The sequence below is a fragment of the Berghia stephanieae genome, chromosome 1, assembly GCF_034508935.2.
Source record: "Berghia stephanieae isolate SIO BIC M18660-M18661 chromosome 1, UCSD_Bste_1.3, whole genome shotgun sequence".
Lineage (NCBI taxonomy): Eukaryota > Metazoa > Mollusca > Gastropoda > Nudibranchia > Aeolidiidae > Berghia > Berghia stephanieae.
This window is the reverse complement of record NC_088360.1, coordinates 64365522-64368433: the sequence shown is the minus strand read 5'-3', so window position 1 is coordinate 64368433 and position 2912 is coordinate 64365522.

Sequence of the window (2912 nt, the reverse complement as noted above, 5' to 3'; positions counted from 1 at the left end):
AGAACGTAAACCCCCGGGTTGGAAAAGTCCCAGATTTAAGGCACAGAATATTAATATAAAAGTCTAGGGGATAGTGATAAGATAGAGAATAAATAAAGGTAAACCGGTCAAATAAGAATAAAAACAAAAATCAATACCCCTTCCACCCCAAAATAAAGACCTAAAAGTTAAATCCGTTCCATTGGGTAAAAACCAAAATCAAAGATTCTTTTTCCCCAACAAAACGAAAGTAAATTTTATTTGGAAATACAAATGCCTAACCCCACAAATAACTATTATTTCCCTTTTTTTCGGGGAAAAGTTTTGGGGTAAAAGAAAGCAAAAACTTACCTACGAATTTTATTTTCATCGGGGGAACTTTGCCATTAGAATTTTAAGGGGTAAAAAGTGTGTAAATTTTTCCCCCGCGGTTTTTAGCATTGAGAATTATTTCAAAAAGCCGGGGAAGAATAACTGCAACCCCCAAAAAAGAGGGTTGTTTTTGATCCACTCATGAAAACCCAAGAAGCCAATCATCTCGCTTGCCCGGGGCTTTTTTTTTTTTTTAAATACATTTCGTGGCGGGTTTTGATTATGACTTAAAAGATCTAACAACTAACAGCTTGGGAGATAAGGGAAAAAAGGAAACATGGGTAAAGTTCGAAACAAATTAAAATAAACATTAGACCTTTCCTATCGCCATTTTCCAAGTGTTTTGGGTTTCCAGCAATCCAAGATTATAGGGGAGAAATTTATTTCATTTTAAAGCCCGTTTTGGAAAAAGAGTTTGGAATTAAGGTTGAAAAAAAAAAGTTTATCTTAAAATAATAAACAAAATGAAATGCCTTTAAAAAAAATGCAAGAAAATTTAAACCAAAAAGTTTTAAAAATCAATTTTAATTTTAAAATTTAAAAACCATAAAACCCCAAACCCTATGTGTTTTAAAATTTTAAAAAAATGAACACGAGCCCGCCGGTCGTGATACAATGCCAACGAGTTAAAAAAATTATTAAAAAAGTAAAACAATAGGGGTTGTAGTTTAAAGCAAATTTCCCCCCAAAACTAAAAAAATTGGGGGCACGGAATTTTAAAAAACGATATTTTTTTGCACCCAAAAACAGTTTGAATCCCTACCAACAACTGTTTAACGGTAGTCGGGTTCACCCAGTTTTTTTGGGCCCATTATTTTTTCACAAAAGCACACTTAATAAATTAATAAAAATAAATTTAATAATTTTTTATCCCATTTAAAAAAAATTTTTATTATAAAATTTATTATTATTATTTTATTATTTAATTATAATTTTTTAATTAAAATAATTTTTTAATAATTTAAACTTAAAGGAAAATTTCCCTAAAGTTGGATTTAAAATTTAAAAAAATACAAACAAAAAAAACTAAAAAAAAAAAATAGAAATTAAAAAAAATTCTTTTCTTTTCTTAAAATTTTTTGAAAAACCAATCAAAATTAAAAAAAAATTTCCAAAATCCAAAAAATGAAATAATCCAAATCCACAGGAATTATTTTATGGAAGATTTTTTAAACCTTTGAATTTTTAAAAAAATCCCATTATTTAACGGAAAAAAGGGCAAATTGAAAATTTTCCGCCAAAAATTTAATCCAAAATTTCCCCAAAAATGCCCGTTGAATCAATTAAAACAAAAAACCCCCCGAATTTCCCGCAATGAAGTGTTTTGGGGTCCCAAAATTTCCTTTCTCAGGTCACTCCACCCCTTTTAAAAATGGGAAAAAGGGAGGATAAAGTATTATTTTTTTAAAATAACAAATAACCAATGAATGAAAAAACATTAAAAAAAAAATTAAAATCCCAATTATTTTTAACCCCATAACTAAACTTACCATATAAATTTTAACGCCCTTTTAAAAAAAAAAAAAAAACCTTAACCTGGTCCGTTTTCACAAATTCCTCGATTTCCCCTTTTTTAACAATTAACCAACTTTTTTTATTTCAAAAATCCACAATAAATAAAGAAAAATGGCTATGTTAGTTTTTCCAAATAATTTTTGCCACCGTTGAAGGAAATTTAAATTTTTTCCGTTTTGAAGGTGCCATTTAAGCCATTTATTCGAACCGGGATTTCCAATCCCTTTTTGTATTTTTAATTAATTATATTAATTTATTTTTATTTTTGAAATTTTTTTATTTTATTATAAAATAATTTTTTATTAATTGAAAATTTTTTTTTTTATTTTAATAATTAAAACTATTTAAAATTAATTTAAATTTAATTTAAAATAAACATAATTAATTATTTAAAATTTTTTATTTTATAGAAAAAATTTTTTTTTTCTTTATTTTCAAAAAATCTTCAAAAAAAAAATAGATGGAATTAAAATTTTTTTTGGGCCCCTTTTACAAATTTAAATTCTAATTTTTCCAATCAAATTTTAAGAAATAAAATAACCCCAAACCCAAGTGACCGTTTAAAAATCCCCGGATTTTTTAAAAGGGAAAATTTTTTTTTTTTCTTCAAAATGCCCATCTGCCTATAAAAGGCCATGGGGCTTAATTTGGCCGGGGGTTGAATTCGTTTTTGGGCCATTTGAACAATTAATCTAATTTTAAAACTAATAAAATTAAATTCAACTACAACTAAACCCTAAAAATTCTAAAGGCCTTTCCAAATTGCATCTTCCCTTTTCAACTTAATAAATTTTTAATTTTAAATTTTAAAAAAATCTACTAAATAGGAAATAAAACGCTTATTTTTATTTCGAAATTTCCTTTGGTCCACTTTTCGATGAAATACCATTACCTATTTTTTTGCAAAGTTTTCTCATTTATAAAAAAACCATACGCTTTTGCCTGACCGGATTCCAAATTCTGCTTTTGGGGTTTTCCCCTTTTCGAAACGAATTAAATCTCTATCTTACCCTTTATTTGCAAATTTCTGCACTTTATAAATAAGA